Genomic DNA, 17,373 nt, shown 5'->3' on the forward strand with positions numbered 1-17,373 from the left:
GCCGAGTAGGGGCAGAGAGAGAGAGAGAGAGAGAGAGAGAGAGAGAGAGAGAATCCCAAGCAGTCTCCATGTTCAGCGCTCTGTAAGGAGCCCAATGCAGGGCTCAATCCCACGATTGAAAGCTCATGACTGAGCCAAAATGAAGAGTCAGATGCTCACCCGACTGAGCCACCCAGGCGCCCCTGTTTTGTTTTTAAGTGGGCTTCATTACCAGCACAGTGCCCAGTGTGGAGCTTGAACGCATACACCTGAGATCAAGACCCAAGCTGAGATCAAAAGTCGGACGCTTAACCCACTGAGCCACCCAGGCGCCCCTCTGTTTTAAACTATGTCATGGTGTATGCCTTCTCTCATAGAGAGGAAAAGGCGAAGGTATTTTTTTCTTGTTTTATTTAATGCTGAGTTTGAACGTTAATATTTGCAAAAAAGGCTTTTGGGGTGTATCAGTGGCTTCTGAGCAGTTGCTTTTACATGGTGTAGTTTTGGAGATGAACCTTGGGTTGAAGAAGAAGAGCCCAACTCTCTAAGCCAAAAAGGAGTACATCACTCCTTCAAGGGCAGCCAGAGCTATTGTGTTCAACCCATAGCTGTTGGTCAGAACGGAGAAAGCCCTTTCAACAAAGTTCCCTTCCTCCCTAGTTTTGTATCGAGTATTTACGTGTCAGGTCATTTGTTTTTATTATTTCCTCTGGTCCAGGGTTTCTCACCTGCTTTGGGGCCAGGTAGTTTTTTTGTTGTCACCGTCCTGTGTACTGGAGGATGGTAGGGGCATCCCTCACCCCTACCTGCTAGATGCCAGTAGCATCTTCCCCTACTTGTGACAACAGAAAATGTCTCCAGACGTTGTCCAGTGTCCTCTGGGGGTAGCATTGCCTTCAGCTGAGAATTATTGCTGTAGTCTTAAAGTATTTGGAATTTGCGCAGATAGCCTCACTTCCCCAGGATCCTGGTCTTGCATTAAAGGCATTTTGCCATTTCTCATAGAGACAGCAGTTTGAGACAAAGGTTGTGAGTGGCAGGCAGTGCAGTTCTAGGATTGCTTGCCTACTGCTCCCAGGAGGCAGAGGTTGAGGCAGTGTGGAACAAATGGCACATGTATATGTCCAGAACTAGGAATAAAAAAGCGTTCTCTGCCTGGGTAGCTCAAATTGGACGGTTAAGCGTCCAATATTGGCTCAGGTCATGATCTTGTGGTTTGCTGGTTCAAGCCCCGTGTTGGGCTCTGTGCTGACAGCTCAGAGCCTGGAGCCTGCTTCGGATTTGGTGTCTTCCTCTCTCTGCCCCTCCCCATTTGTGCTCTGTCTATATCTCTCAAAAATCAATAAACATTTAAAAAAAAAAAAAAGCTTTCTCCAGGTGCCCAGGTGGTTCAGTCAGTTGAGCATCTGACTCTTGATTTCGGCTCAGATCATGATCCCAGGGTGGTGGGATCGAGTCCCTCATTGCACAGCGTGGAGTCTGCTTGGGATTCATTCTCTCTCTCTCAGTCTCTGTCTCTGTCCCTCTGCCACTCTCCCACGCTCTCTCTCTCTCTCTCTAAAAGTTAAGAAAACAAAAAATTAAAAAAGCCTTCTCAGTACCTTTGAGAAGCTGACTCCTTTTCTAGGGTATTATTGAAGGTTTGGAAAACCTTCAGTGAACTTTAGAACCGGAAGCCCTAAAGCAATGCCTCTCAGAACTGTACTAAATGCATGTGAATCCTTGGGAATCCTCTTGGGGCACAGACGCTGGCTGATTCGGTAGGTCAGGGTGGGGGTCTGAGATCCTGCATTTCTGACCACTTCCCAGGGAACACTGATGCTGCCGGTCCCCATACCACGCTTTGAATAGAGAGCGGGTGGTTTCCGGGACGCTTTGCCGGCTCCTGATGCCATTTTCAGGTTCTGTAGAGGGAATCGTTCCATTATGAGATCATTTCACCGGCCCAGTAACCACGAAGGTAATCTGTAGTTTGTGACCATCCCCTCTTGCCGCCACTGTCAAGAAAGCACAGCCCAAGGTTAGAGCCTCCCCCACCCGCTCCCGCACACTCTCCCTAATAACCATGTGAGGTTATCATGAGGGGAGGTAGTCACGTGCTTCCTTTTGGTCCTTGTAAATTTTTTTTAGATGTTCTTTGTGCCAGCGAAAGAGCAGGCACGCAAGTGAGGCAGGGGGTTCTTCCCAGGGAGAAGAACTTCAGAAGAGCAGTTTGAGTGTCGCAGAGGATTTTGTGTGGGTGGCTGTGTTGCCCAAGCGGTGGCTTCACGTAATGCAGTATAGAGATCTCGAGAGGAATGTAGTGTAGCTCCGCTTCCGGGGCCAGACACCATGGTTCTGGCTCCAGTCTAACCACTTTCTTTTTTTTTTTCCTTAAAACAATTTTTTTTAATGTTTATTCATTTCCTGAGAGAGAGACACAGAGAGCAAGCAGGGGAGGAACAGAGAGAGAGGGAGACACAGAATCCGAAGCAGGCTCCAGGTCCCGAGCCGTCAGCACAGAGCCCGACGCGGGCCTCGAACTCATGAACAGTGAGATCATGGCCTGAGCTGAAGTGGGATGCTTAACCGACTGAGCCACCCAGGCGCCCCCAGTCTAACCCCTTTCTGACCTTAGTTTCCTCATCTGTAAGGGAGATAACAGCAAGACCTACCTCATGGGGTGGCATCTGGGAGAACAGGGCTGATGGACACGCACATATGGTGCCGAACGCAGAGCCTGCTCAGTGTAGGCACGAGTCAGTAAATAGCAGCTGCTAATGATATTGATGCTATCACTGTAATTATCAGAACTATGGCTCTCAGATTCGTTTCTGTCTCCGAAATGTCTGCATATGCCACACTCCCATCAGTGACATCTGTCATTATGCTCAAAGGTTCCCAGTTTGGGGTGGGCCGAGGTGTGAACCTTGAAACTGCTCCCATCAGAAACCCTGGTCGTCATGAGAATTAAGGCACCCTCTTCTTTTGATAATGATGGGCCCAAAGCAATGATTGAACCTCGTATTTGCAGCTCCAGTCCTGCTAAATCCAAAGATGGCAGCAAACCTTATCTCCTTGCCTCATCTCCGACCCCTACAGTCACGGTTGCTTGTGATCACATCACTCGGAAATGAGGAGGGGGGCCACCCTGTGACTGTTGTTCACGCCTTCATTTCCTGAGGACTACTCGCCATCCCAGGGCGATCTGTGGTGCAGTTTTTTTGCATCCAGATTCCGTAAACACTTGCTTTTCAGTCTCTGTATTGTATACTCTTACTTGTGCTGCCCTGTGCCCAGCAGGGACTTCGGCTTCCATACTTGAAGGTTCTTCTTGGAGGGAAACGCCATACTTCCTTTTTTCCTCTGGTAGTTCCATGACAAGGCTGACGAGCCGCCTCATTTAGTCTCCAGGAAGAAGTGGACTGACTTTTGCTAACAGCACTCTGACTGCTCCAAGCAGCCTGGAACCTTCTCCGTTTGACACCGCCTTCCCTCTGCCTCTGCCAATGGCCTCTGGGGACCACTCTCTGAAGCCTGCCACTAACAACAAAATGCGTGTTGGGGGATACGTTTTCTCAATTAATCCTCAAGTACTGAATGCCTCTTTTCTTCCGTTAGGTTCTTTCTCCAGCCTCCCGACAGGTCCTGCCTCCAACCCCGTGGTTTCCTCCAGTTGTCCTAGGCCAGTCTTTCAGCAATACTCACCTCACCAAATAACTTTACTGCCGAAATCACTTCACTGGCTTCTCCTCCTCTACAGGAAAAATCCAAACTTCCTGGGCTTGACTTCTTTCACTGCCCACCTCCCCCCATGCCTGATGTCACTGGGTTGTTGTTGCAAGTGCCAAACTGTATGGTTCAAGTTAATAACACTATCCAGTATTTCATAGGGGGCGTTTTCTCTTGTTTTACAGGGCTCGCTAATGAAAGAAAAAAGAAAAGAGAGGAGAGGAGAGGAGAGGAGAGGAGAGGAGAGGAGAGGAGAGGAAAAAGATGCAAGAGGAGAAATACATTAGGTCTTCGAGGAAGGCTGAGTGACTGAGGGTTGTGGAGCAGGGTCTTGAATTCAGTAGTGTCTGGCTGTCCACGAGATGGCAAATGTCCAGATCCTCAAAATACCTAGTTATGAGTCTTCCTCGGGTGGTCATAGTTATCACATAGATGAAAACAAAAGTGCAGCAGTTCAGAAAAAAATCAGTCTGAGAAGATGTGGGGTCGTAGTGAAAAACAGGTTTCTTTCTTTACTGCGGGACTTCTGAGATCCTTTAACACACCGAGAGGGATATTGTGAGCATAGAATATGGATCTTTTCCCAACTTTATTTGAAGCACGGAATTTTTGTTTGCACAGAGCATCTTGCCGAGTAGTAGTGCTCCGCAGAGCAGACTTGGGAAATGCTGGGGTAGGCAGTACAAAGGAATGCTTGACTGCACTCCCCACTGTCTCGGCCAGATGCCTCACATTGTTTCTGTAAATGCTGCTTGAGGGTAGTGACTAATTTGTCCATTTCAAAGGGTCATTGACCTTCAAAAAAAAAAAAAAGCCTAGCTCCCAAAGGATTAGAACTAACCAAGTAATAGTAGAACTCATTCTTAATTTATTTAGGGAGAAGAGGAAGGCAGTGAGTGACATGTGTTACTACACAACCTGCCATTAACAATCCGGTGTCATGCAGAACAGTTGATTTAACATTCCCATTTCAACTACAAGTCCATTTATCCCACCACTGGGTAATTAAACCAATTTTAAAACCTATTGGATAGTAGCATAGGAATAAGACAAGAAAATGCTCTTTATGTTCGGCTATATAACCTGAGTTCCAGTGAAGACTTGGGATTTGGAAATTGGCCCCTGAAAACAGAATGATTTGGTTTTCTTCTTTCCCAGTCGTTGGACTAGATTTTAGTGGGCTTCCCTAGCCCTCAAGTTTTGTGGCTCTCAGTAAAATGAAGTTTGAGTCGTTGCTTTGGCACTAAGTAATGGTGTCCGTTCCACTCTCATTACCTAAGCCTTCTAGGGTTTCCCATGTAGATCTCCAACAGGAAGCTGGAAATGGCTTCCTCTCTGGACAGATGCGAACGAGGCCCGAATGAGATTGGAATGGTCCATGAGCTGAATAATGGAGCTGATGATAAAGCTGCTCAGTAAAGTGGAGGAAGACATTTTGACAGGACAGGACATGGAGAGGTTCCCTGCAAAAACTGGATTATGGGAAGCTGTCACCGTTAACTGCTCTTAGCCTCCAGAAAGCAGAAACCGAGCATGCGTGACCCTAGAGCCTGAGAACTGGACTGAACTGCCAGCAGGGTTCCAGTGCCGCTGAAGTGGATCCCACAGGCTCCTGGCTTTGTGTTCAACTAGCAGAGGCATCTATTTTCGGTCGAGGAACACTTTGAGAGAACCCATGGACCCCCTTCTCAGTCATACTTCTTGCTCTATGAGAACAGCCTTGCTCTATGTGAACAGAATTAATAATAGACTCACAGCATTTGAGCATGTGTTGCTATTGCAACGTTGATCATTTAGCAAATAGTATGCTTGTTATCAGATGCTAGACTGTAGGGTACAGACAAGCGGGCCATTAGAGCGGCCACAAGAAATCAGAGCATGCTGGATGGATGGTGAGGGTTGGCTACAATATGAGCAAGCAAAGGTTGGTCTCTGATGGTGGTTGGGTCTAGGGTGAGCCAGGGCAGAGTTGCCAAGGAGCACAGTGGGGGGAGGGGGATAACGACTGGTTGGTCTGAAGTACAGCATTCTTAATTTTTTTTTAATGTTTATTTGGGGGGGGGCAGAGAGAAAGAGGGAGACACAGAATCCGAAGCAGGCTCCGGGCTCCGAGCTGTCAGCACAGAGCCCCACGAGGGGCTCGAACCCACGAACCGCGAGATCACGACCTGAGCTGAAGTTGGAGGCTTAACTGACTGAGCCGCCCAGGTGCCCCTGAAGTAGAGCGTTCTTTAGCCAAGGGGATGCATCTTTGAGATGCGCTTCGTTACCCTGGCTGGACCATGCCATGAGACTGCTCCATACCTATAGCCTCAACCCTTGGGTGCTCGCCCACAGGCAGGAGACTGACACTGCAGGGCCAGGATTGCCGCCTGAAAGGCAGCAAATCACAAACTGAGGGGCCTTTTCTGAGTCGGCGGAACCATCATGAGATGGAGTAAGTTCTGGACACTGGACCACTGGAGCCGACTCAGTGACAGATCTCCGTGCCTTCAGGTGCTTATGTACCTGGTAAAACTGGAGACAGTCATCATCAATGGCTTGTGTTGGCTCTAGCTTCCTTCCTCCCCGAGCCTTTTCAAAACATATGGAATCTCGTTCGCTCCCCTTATATCCCCGTGAAGTAGAAGCCAGTGAAATGATTGTCCCCAACAAATACACATACTCACAAATGCGGAGAGTTCATCAGAAGCCGTAGGCCCAGAGATGCAGACCAGCACCACTTGCGTCCTAGAGACACGGGTCTTCCCTCCGGCGTAAACCCTCTCCTCTAGCCGTCATTCCCGGCATCTGTCTGACAAGAGGGCACATCCCAGCAGGGTCAGCTACTGACTGCCAACAGTTGAAACGTTAAGGGAAGCGGGATGAAAAACAGCCCACAGATGGGTTCCGGGTGAGGAGGGAAGAAGCAGGATTACACTGGGGTGTGAGCTTTCAGAAAGCGCTTTCTTCCAGTCGCCTGTCCAGCTGGACCAGCAGATGACTGTTTCCTCTCACTCGGCACCTTCTTGCTCGGGACAGAGTGTTGTGTCTCTGTCTCTTGAGCTGCAGAGTGATCTCTTGAGTCTGCCGCAAGAATTTCCTGCCCTGGGACCCCACTGGGGGGTTGGGCTGGGGGTGCGAGTAGCGAGGCCACTAGTCTTGGTGTGGGCCCAAACATGGTCTTCTTGAAGATTCCAAGCGGGAAAATCCAGCCCCGCATCAGCCCTTTCCTTTGGCTCAGCTGCCTGGCAGGCCTATCCCGCCTCCCAAGGTGGGTGCCCTGCGGCATGGCCACGGAGCACCGGACCAAATTATGACTTCCCATCGATCTCCCCATCCCAGCCCCCCAGACCCCTTTGTGGGTTCTCCTTTCCTGTTTCATTTACCTTTCCCTTCTTTGTCTGCCTCCCTGTCACCTTACACAGCACCTTCATTTTGCTTAAGCCTGTTCCACGCGGGTACCCAGCCCCCCGTGTCCGCGTTGTAAGGGCGTTTAGTGATTTCGTTGTAACAGCTTTATTGAGATACAATTCACTGTGAATTCAGGGCAGTTACAACATACCACCACCGTCACCACTGTCCACTTCAGAATATCGTCATCCCCCTAAAACGAAGGCTCATACCCCCTGGCAGTCAATCCCCCATTCTTCCCTCTCCACAGCTCCTGACACCCACTGATGTCCTTTCTGCCTCTGTGGATTTGCTTATTCTAGACGTTTCATCCAAATGGAATCCTGTGTCCTGTGACCTTTTGTGTCTGGCTTTATTCCTTAGTCCAATGTTGTCAAGGGTCATCTAGTCCAACTGAATAACATTGCACTGTATGGATATACCGCTTATTGTTCGTCCATTTATCCACTGGTGGACACTTGGGTTGTTTTCACCTTTGGGCTTCTGGCTCCTCGGAATGATGCAGCCGTGAACATCCGCGTACCGTATCTGTTTGAGTCCCTGCTTTGACTCCTCTTGGATACACGCCCAGCAGTGGAATTACTGGTTCATGTGGTAACTCTATATTTAACTTTCAGAAACTGCCAAACTCTTTGCCAAAGCAGCTATACCATTTTACATTTTTACACCCCCACCAGCAGTGGAAGGGGGCTCCGGTTTCTCCACATCCTTGCCAACACTTGGTGTTCTTGTCTTTTTTATTACAGCCTCCCGGGTGGGTGCGAAGTGACAGCGTGCTGTGGATTTTTGTCCCCTGCCCCAAGGCCTTGCTCTTCATAGCGGGACTTTTCCAGTGTTCGGTAGTCATTACTACAAACTCATTGAACCTCTGAAAACAGCAAAGCCCTTTTCTAGCTAATGCTTAAACCTGGGGCAGGAACAGTCTGCTCTACCAGTCCACCGAGAGCACAGACATAAAAGGATTCTTAGTGAATGTGATGGCTCAGAGGTGACTTTCTAGTCACCACTCAGAATCCGGCTATCTATCTATCTATCATCTATCTATCTATCTATCTATCTATCTATCCGTGTATCTATTTATTAGTCAGCGAGTGGGGAGAGGGGCAGAGAGAGGGAGAATCCCAGGCTGGTTCCTCACGGTCAGCGCAGAGCCCGATTCGGGGTTTGAACTCACTAAACCGCGAGATCATGACCTGAGCAGAAAACAAGAGTTGGACACTTCACCGACTGAACCACCCAGGAGCCCCAGAAGCTGGCAATTATTGAGAAGTTCTACAGGGCAGTGGAGAACAGTTGTCTTAGCGTGGGCTGCTAGAACAAAAATACCATGTTTGCTAGAACAAACATTTGTTTCTCACAGTTGTGATGGCTGAGAAGTCCAAGATCAGCGCGCCAACAGATCTGGTGTCTGGAGAGACCCCGCTTCTTGGCTTATAGACCCACCTTCAGGCTGCTTCCTCACATGCCGAGAACAAAGATCATCTCCTTCCTGTGTCTTCTGATAAAGGCACTAATCCCATTCCTGCGGGCTCTGCCATCTTGACCTAATCACCTCCCAAAGGACCCCACCTCCTTTTTTTCTTTTTCAAGTTTTTATTTAAATTCCAGTTAACATACAGTGTGATACTAGTTTCAGGTGTATAATTTAGTGATTCAGCACTTCCATACAAAACCCGGTGCTCATCACAAGTGCACTCCTTAATCCCCATCACCTATTGAACCCATCCCCTTACCGACCTCCCATCTGGTAACCATCAGATTGTTCTCTGTCATTAAGACTCTGTTTCTTGGTTTGTCTCTCTCACTCTTTTTTTCCCAATGCTCATTTTTTTTCTTCAATTCCACATATGAGTGAGATCATATGGTCTTTTTCTTTCCCTGACTGACTTATTTTGCTTAGCATAATACTCTCTAGCTCCATCCACATTATTGCAAAGGGCATGATTTCATTCTTCTCATTGCCAAGTAGTATTCCATTGTATATATAAACCACATCTTCTTTATCCATTCGTCAGTTGATGGACATTTAGGCTTTTTCCATAGTTTGGCTATTGCCGATAGTGCTGTTGATAATGCTGCAGTAAACATCAGACTGCACATATCCCTTTGAATTAGTATTTTTGTATCTTTTGGGTAAATACCTTGTAGTATAATTGCTGGATCACAGAGTAGTTCTATTTTTAACTTTTTGAGGAACCTCCATACTGTTCTCCAGAGCGGCTGCACCAGTTTGCATTCCCACCAACAGTGCAAGAGGGTTCCTCTTTCGCCACATCTTCACCAAGACCTGTTGTTTCCTGCGTTGCTAATTTTAGCCATTCTGATTGGTGTCATGTGATCTCTCATTGTAGTTTTGATTTGTATTTCCCCGATGATGAGTGATGTTGAGACTCTTTTCACATGTCTGTTGGTCGTCTGGATGTCTTCCTTGCAAAAGTGTCTGTTCATGTCTTTTGCAAAGGTCCCACCTCCTAATACCATTACGTTGGGAGATTAGGTTTTTAATTTTTTTTTTCAACGTTTATTTATGGGACAGAGAGAGACAGAGCATGAACGGGGGAGGGGCAGAGAGAGAGGGAGGCACAGAATCGGAAACAGGCTCCAGGCTCTGAGCCATCAGCCCAGAGCCTGACGCGGGGCTCGAACTCACACTCCGCGAGATCGTGACCTGGCTGAAGTCGGACGCTTAACCGACTGCGCCACCCAGGCGCCCCGAGATTAGGTTTTTAATACATAAATTTGGGGGGGCGAGGCGGACACAAACATTCAGTCTAACGCAGGCACTGTAAAGATTAGGCAGCCCCACATCTGCTGCCTTACCAACCTACTTTCTACCTTCCAGAAATCCTGTCATTTATAGCTGATAGTAATAATACAGTAACAACATTTATTAAGCATTAATATGCACCCAGTATTATGCCAAGCTCATTATGCATCTTATCTTGTTGGTTCCTCACAACAACCTATGAAGTAGGTACTGTTACGAGCTCCATTTTGTAGATGGTGGAATGGAGGCTCAGTAATACGAAGTGACTTGCTCAGCTAATAGGTGGTAACTAATTAATAGTGAGCCTGGAATTTGAACCCAAATGGAAAACCCTGAAGTCAGGCCTCTCCTCCCAATCGGACATATTGTGGAGGCTGTGTTTTCAGTGATCTCCACCACATAAGCCCAACATTCTGCAAAGCCAATAGCTTCAAACCTCAAAGGGCCATGGTAACAATTTAATTATCTAGAAAAATAACCTGTTTTCAAACATTTCCTTCCATTGACACCTTAGCATAAATTACTGAGGTAAGTCCTATGCCTCCCTATATAAGGACCTCAATGTGGTGGGCCAGAGAAGAGCTAAGTCTTTATGGAAGAGGAGCGTTTGGAGAAGATCTGGAAGTCTTAGGTCTCTGTCCCAGGAAAGCCGGTGCATTTAAGTCATCGCTTGGAGAGGCCCAGGGAAAAAAGAAGCGGGAGCGGTTGGAGCATGGAAAGGAAGAGATCTGAATGGTAGGCATCGCTGCTGTGGCCGCTAGACCCACTTGAAGCAGTACCTTCACTTTTACTGAGCATCCCAAAGAAACAAGACACAGCACCCCGCTGTCCCTCTCTCACTACAGCAGCACTCCTTGGTGGAGCATAAGTGGTCTCCCACGAGCATCCTTAGCTGTCTGCTTTCTTTCCATCTGGGCCAAGGCCTAAGAGCCAGCCCAAATTTACACGCTCTAAAACAGTGTGTTTTAGAAAGCACCGCAATAGCTCACACTTGCCCCAGAAGGTGCCAGATAGTGTCAGTGGCAAAGAACCATCTCATTATGGTCGGATTGGGAACAAAGAGTCCTGACTAGGGTCTGTCCCACTAGTGGGAGGACAGCTGGGCTTCCGTGACTAGTTTTGTAGGATTGTCTTTCTCTGGTTGGAAGACACCCAGAATAGTCACCTAGTCTAGCCTCTGGCCTCCAAGTCGAATTTCTTTCCAACAGAAACTTGAAACTTAATTTTGGAATGAGAAATTCCACAGCTTTCTAGTGTCTGACTGAAATCGTTAGTGATGCGGGTGGTATTCCTTCCCACTTGGCATAGTTTGCCAATTTGTGATAAATAATCTGACCTCTCTTCTAGCCTTCACCTTTATGACTTATTTAAATATGTTCTCATTTAACATCTTTTTGTGCCAGCCCCTCTGAGGACAGCAGGATTCTCCTTGAAGTCAGGGGCATGCCTTATTTACCTACCGTACACATAAACACAAAACAAACGTCGTTTAATTAAATGTCCAGTTATCCATGGAAAGAAGGGAATCCCTCTATGTTCTTCGGGTTTTTTCAGGGTGTGTGTGTGTGTGTGTGTGTGATCATAATTCAAGGGAAGGTTACCTCTTCCTTCAAGGCTTGTATCTTCATCTCACGGTCTGCATATGTGCTGGGAGCCGACCAGTCGGATGACAGAGAACGAGACTGGACACATTAGCACCAGGCTGAGCCATCAAGAGTAAAGTAGGAACCTGAGTAATGGCAGCAATGGCAAAAGAAGGGAGAGGCTTGGAGACCAGGAGATTGGCAACTGGGAGCTCTGGAGGGGTTTGCATCTCTCATAAACACTGGGACCTGATTAGTCTCCTGACGTACAAGCGACCTTTCTGAAGAGCCAAGAAGTGGCCCACGAAGAAAATAGAAATTTGAGGGTAGGGAGAGTGGAGAAGTCAGCAGCTGGCATGCGGACTTTGGGTTCCCGAGGGTGGGAAGAAGGCTAGTGCCAGGAGGGAAGAGAATGGTGTACCAAAGGAAGTGGGATAGGACCACAGACTTCTTGGTTAAAATGTGTCAGTTTCTCTGAAGAGAAACAAAACAAAACCAAACAAACTTGTGGCAAGGCTATTCATACTAAGATGTTCCTGACAATGTGTAACCTCTCGTAGAAGTATTGGGATTATAAAATCTGGGGCGCCTGGGTGGCGCAGTCGGTTAAGCGTCCGACTTCAGCCAGGTCACGATCTCGCGGTCCATGAGTTCGAGCCCCGCGTCGGGCTCTGGGCTGATGGCTCAGAGCCTGGAGCCTGTTTCCGATTCTGTGTCTCCCTCTCTCTCTGCCCCTCGCCCGTTCATGCTCTGTCTCTCTCTGTCCCAAAAATAAATAAACGTTGAAAAAAAATTAAAAAAAAAAATAAATAAAATCTGATTGCCCAAAGACAACCATTTACCCCAAAGTAATGGACTTCTAATGATGACATTTGAGGTAGCAGTGAGAGAAAAGGAAGAAAGAGATATTTAGGATAGGGGAGTGTTTTTTGAGCCCCCTGGAAGTCATAGTTCTGCTATTTATAAGACCATCCTTAATGGGATGGAGGGGTGTGTGGAAGAAGTAGTTTCTATTCCTGGCATAACTATAGTCAGATGGCATCGTGCTGGTCTGCTTACCCCACGATGTCCTTGCCCCGCCTCTCCTCAGAGTAGCACTCCCCTGAGGGGCTTTGAGGCCAGCTATGCTTTGGACGCATTTTCTGCCACTTTTCAGCCAGGAACACCGAATGTGTTCCAAGGATAGTTGGTTAGAAGCCCGGCCACCTTGGAAAATCGAGGAAGGCAGAGGGTAGAGTACCAGGTAGCCTTCCTTGCTTCTGTGGTTCCTTGCATGCTGTGTTGGCCTTCTAAAATCCAAGGCAAGGGGCGCCTGGGTGGCTCAGTTGGTTGAGCATTCAACTTTGGCTCAGGTCATGATCTCACGGTTCATGAGTTTGAACCCCGCATCGGGCTCTGTGCTGACAGCTCGGAGCCTGGAGCCTGCTTCGGATTCTGTGTCTCCCTCTCTCTCTGTCTCTCTCTCAGTCAAAAATAAATACACATTAAAAAACAATTTTAAAGATGTAAGGGGAAATTTAACTCCCACGTCCCATTCTTTTTTTTTTTTTTTTTTAATGAAACAACTACCCATTTTTATTAGATAAAACTTGAGGTTCCAAATCACTTCCAAATCACTTCTCCAAACTTAATTAATTAATTAATTTCTGAGAATGCATTCTTTCCTTTGCATTATAAATGAAGAATGTAAGGGCCTTGCTGTTCTACTTTACTGTGCAGCTAGCATTTGAGTCCATGCCTGTTTAATTAATTAATTAAGTAATTATTATTATTATTAGTTCTTATAGTTTTAATCCACTAAGTTTTGGGGGAGGCTTTTTAAATATATATTTTTAAATTTTAATTCCAGTATAGTTAACATACAGTGTTAGGTTAGTTTCAGGTGTATGATACAGTGACTCAACACTTCCGTATGTCCCATTCTTAGAAAAATTGAGACCCCTTGGGGTGCCTGGGTGGCTCAGTCAGTTGAGCGTCTGACTCTTGATTTTGGCTCAGGTCATGGTCTCTCTCTCTTTCTCTGCCCCTTCTGCACTCGTTCTCTTTCTCTTTTGCTCTCTCTGTCTCTGTTTCTCCCTCTCTTTCTCTCAAAATAAGTAAATAAACCCTAAAAAAAAAAAAAAGAAAGAAAGAAAAATTGAGACCCAGAGGGGTAAAGTGGCTTGTGTAAGGTTGTGGAGTGTGGATACCTAAGCTGGGATTTTTGACTCAGTGGTCTTTGTCTCCCAGTTTGAAAAACATTCTTTTCTTTAGTAAAAATTGTATACATGTAAGGTGTACAACATGCTTATTTGTTATACATAAACAGATTGAATTGATTACTGTGGTCCAGCTAATTAACATCATCTCCTCACATAGTTCGTGTTTGTTTTGTGGTGAGAACACCTGAAATCTTCTCTCTTAGCCGATTTCCGGGACCCAACACAATATTATTAATTATAGTCATCACGCTGTACATTAGCTCCCCAGCTGTATTCATCTTACATAACTGCAGCTTTATACCCTTTGACCAACATCTCCCCTTCTCCCTGAACCGCAGACCCCGGGAACCAGCATTCTACCTTCTGTTTCTATTATTCGACATTTTTTAGATTTCACCAAAAGGGAAATCATGCCTTTTTTTTTTTTTTTTACCTCTGTATCTGACTTATGTCACCTAGCATACTGTCCTCCAGGTCCATCCAGTATTGTTGCAAATGGCAAGATCTCTTTTTTAAGGTTGAATAATACTCTGTTGTGTATATATACCATGGTTTCTTTTTCCATTCCTCGGTTGACCGACACTTAGGCTGTTTCCATATCTTGGCTATTGTGAATAGCACTGCAATAAACACGAGAGCACAGATATCTCTTGCATGTACTGATTTAATTTCTTTCCTGCCAGCCAGTTTTAGCACCCACTCTGTGTAAAGAAAAACATACTTCGAGACAGGAAAACTGTATGTCTGAGTTGGGCTTCCTATTAGATAGCTGTGTGGCATGGGCCAAATCTTTTGGGATACCAGTAGCCTCACTTTCATAATGCCCCCACCACCACTCCATTAAGGATATTAAAAGAATGAAATAAGAATAAATGGAAAGCTATTAAGATAAATTTATTGTGTAAACCTAGCATTAACTTGCTCATAGTTGGTTTCTTTTTCTTTGATTCTGTTTTGTCTTTCTGTCTTTTGCTTTCTCCCCATCTCCTGTTGAGCAGATTAATAGACTCCATGCCAGGCCGCTATGCAGACTATTGCAAGAAAGACTCTCAAGGTCATGCTTCCCCTGGAAAACCTCACCCTGCACTTGGCCGCCCCCCCCCCCGTTGATCCCTTGGTAGAAGGCCCAATTCAAAGATCAATCCACATTCTTCTGAGGCAAAATAATTCCAACCCACTTTTTCTTCTTTTGGTATTCCAAAGATCTGTCAACTCCTGTAAGAGTCACGGTAGATATTATTTTGTAGGTCATCCTAGTTTTCCTTCGCCACAAAGTACAGATATTTGGTGTAATTAGAGCCCAGGGGGGTGAGTGGGCCCTGCTCCTGTCCTTTCTCCAGTGAGTTTCATTTCTGTCTACCAGCTAAATCTGTCTGGTTGTGTCCCGTTGTGGGCAGGGGCCAGGACTTAGGGTCTGCTGGTAAGAAATAAACATTTTCTAGGAGCTGAGGCTTCTTTTTAAGGAACTTCTTTTGCATCCTGTAAGGGGTCATTAATAAGCAGTTCACACCCAAGGAGTAAGTTACTCAGAAATTGAAGCTAGATCAGTTTATATAGCAAAGTATAGAATTGAGTTAGTTATAGAAATCACTGAAGCCAAAGTAAGTGTGATATCAGTTTTCTAGGTATTCTAGGCCAAAACATTGTAAAGGAACAACATAACCTTCATGTTCCATTGATTTTGGTTTTTATTTTTATTTATTTATTTATTTTCAACGTTTATTTATTTTTGGGACAGAGAGAGACAGAGCATGAACGGGCGAGGGGCAGAGAGAGAGGGAGACACAGAATCGGAAACAGGCTCCAGGCTCTGAGCCATCAGCCCAGAGGGGGCTCGAACTCACGGACCGCGAGATCGTGACCTGGCTGAAGTCGGACGCTTAACCGACTGCGCCACCCAGGCGCCCCTTGATTTTGGTTTTTAAATCGAATGGCCCCTTCCTTGTTCCAGGGTTGATGTGATTGATAGCCTCCTTGATAGTGGCAAGGACGGATGATTCTAGAATCAGACATCAGTTCAGATTTTGGTGCTGCCACTCACAAGTTGTGTGACCTGGGGCAAGTCATTTAATTTCTTAAACCTTAGTTTCCCCATCAGCAAAATAAGTAAAAGCCAAGGAGAAAATGCATGGAAAAGCACTCACCATTGTGCCTGGCATATTAATTAGGGCTCAATAAATGTTAGCTGTATTATTATTATTATTATTATTACCATTCACCTTTATTATTTTCACCAACATCCTGAGGACAATTTTATTCTGTTTTGTTTTATTTTGTTTCAAGTTTTTATTTAAATTCTAGTTAGTTAACATATAGGAAAATATTGGGTTCAGGAGTAGAATTTAGTGATTCATCTATTCTGTTTTTTTTTTTTAAACAGTCATACTGAGGTATAATTGACCCATAAGATGGACTCAATTTCATTATACCTTTTTTTCTATTTTTAAAAGTTTTATTTATTTATTTTGAGAGAGAGCGAGAGCATGAGCAGGAAAGGGGCAGAGAGAGAGAGAGAGAGAGAGAGAATCCCAAGCAGGCTCTGGACTGTCAGCACAGAGCCCAACATGGCGCTCAAACTCAGGAACCGTGAGATCATGACCTGAGCCGAAAATCAAGAATTAGACGCCCAACCAACTGAGCCACCCAGGCGCACCTTCAGTATACCTTTGACTGATGGGAAGGAAAGGACGCTTTCACTGTCTGAGCCTTCCCTTAACAAAACACACAACTCCTCTGACTACTCTTCTTCCACTATTCTACAGAGGGCACTTTCCCAGCTCTTTTTATATCTATTGTTAATTTGTACATCAATGATTAGCTTCATCTGGGTTGTTTGGTGTGTGTGCGTGGGGGGGGGCGGGTGTGTGCGTGCATGCACACACACACACCATGCATCCTAAGGAAGCCCAGTAAAAAGACTTTTTGAGGCCATTTAGAGTCCACTCACCAAGTGCATTGGTGCATTGAGTTTTTGCTACATGGGAACCCTGCACTAGACCCCACAAAGGAAAGAGACACGTAAGGCAGCGTCCAAGTCCTTAAAAAGCAAAACATGCATATGTGTACATAGGCTGATAGAAAGAAGATGGAATTTGGGGCCATCGCTCACTACATTCGTGAATTCAGAAAAGTCCACCTCAGAGGTTTGTTACCCTCAAATGAAAAATGAAGTTCAAGATCTGCCTTCCTTGATTGATAGGGTTGTTATGAGGCTCCGGTGTAATAATCTGTGTGAAATCACTTCGTAAATTGTTGGCTAGATGACTATAATTCAGGAATATGAGATACAGTAATATTCAAGTCCCAGACTGTGTGCTTCAGAAATCACATGTCTTGAGAGGTCCAGATCGTGGGCTGGAGCTGTTGGAGAATGCTTTGCAGAAGAAAAGGGACTTTTCCTGAGACTTCAAAATCGAACAGGACTTCAGCAGGTGGAAAAGAGTGGGAGGAGGGGGGAGATCTTGGTGATGGAATTAAAAATAAGCAAAGACTTCGTGTGGTAACCATACTTCAATAAAAAAAAACAAGCAAGGACCCCAGGGGCCAGAACAAACATACAAGCACATACCAAGTGATATAAAACATGGGAGGGGGTAAAGTTACCAGGGTAGTTATAATAGATGGTTCGTCTTCTGAAAGGACTCCATCCTTCCAGGCAAGTTAACACGTTATTCATCTGGTCTGTTAGCTCCCTCAAGGCAGGAGTCTTGTCCTTCTCTGATTTCTCTCTAGTACCCAT

At 45.9% G+C, this 17,373-nt stretch overlaps 1 protein-coding gene across 8 annotated transcripts in view; it reads left to right on the plus strand.

The window, feature by feature from the left end:
- The window catches only part of CHRDL1 (chordin like 1), a 126,136-nt gene that overhangs the window by 67,085 nt on the left and 41,678 nt on the right, over positions 1-17,373 (plus strand). The gene's annotated exons all lie outside the window — the stretch shown is intronic.

The sequence above is a fragment of the Herpailurus yagouaroundi genome, unplaced genomic scaffold, assembly GCF_014898765.1.
Source record: "Herpailurus yagouaroundi ecotype Mexico unplaced genomic scaffold, PumYag 67700, whole genome shotgun sequence".
Classification (NCBI taxonomy): Eukaryota; Metazoa; Chordata; class Mammalia; order Carnivora; family Felidae; genus Herpailurus; species Herpailurus yagouaroundi.